Consider the following 389-nt stretch of genomic DNA (forward strand, 5'->3'; position numbering starts at 1 on the left):
CAGCAGCAGCAGCAGCAGCAGCAGCAGCAGCAGCAGCAGCAGCAGCAGCAGCAGCAGCAGCACGAGCAGCAGCAGCAGCAGCAGGTGATATATTGTTAGCAGCAGCTGATCAAACATTAATTAAAATATTATATTAAAAAATATATTTTTTATTTGTTTTATTTTATTGTAGTTTTTCTCGTTTGCAGCTTCATATCTCCCGCTGCTGCTGCTGCTGCTGCTGCTGCTGCTGCTGCTGCTGCTGCTGCTGCTGCTGCTGGTGGACCAGAGGGGCCCTATACCGGCAGAGTGAGGCCCCGAGGAAGCCTCAGGCTTGCAGGCAGCAGCAGCAACAAATATATTCTTTTTGCAGTTTTGATTCATATATAAACCCTAAACCCTAAACCCTA

This window comes from Eimeria mitis, genomic scaffold, assembly GCF_000499745.2.
Source record: "Eimeria mitis Houghton genomic scaffold, Emh_scaff1976, whole genome shotgun sequence".
NCBI classification, from domain to species: domain Eukaryota; phylum Apicomplexa; class Conoidasida; order Eucoccidiorida; family Eimeriidae; genus Eimeria; species Eimeria mitis.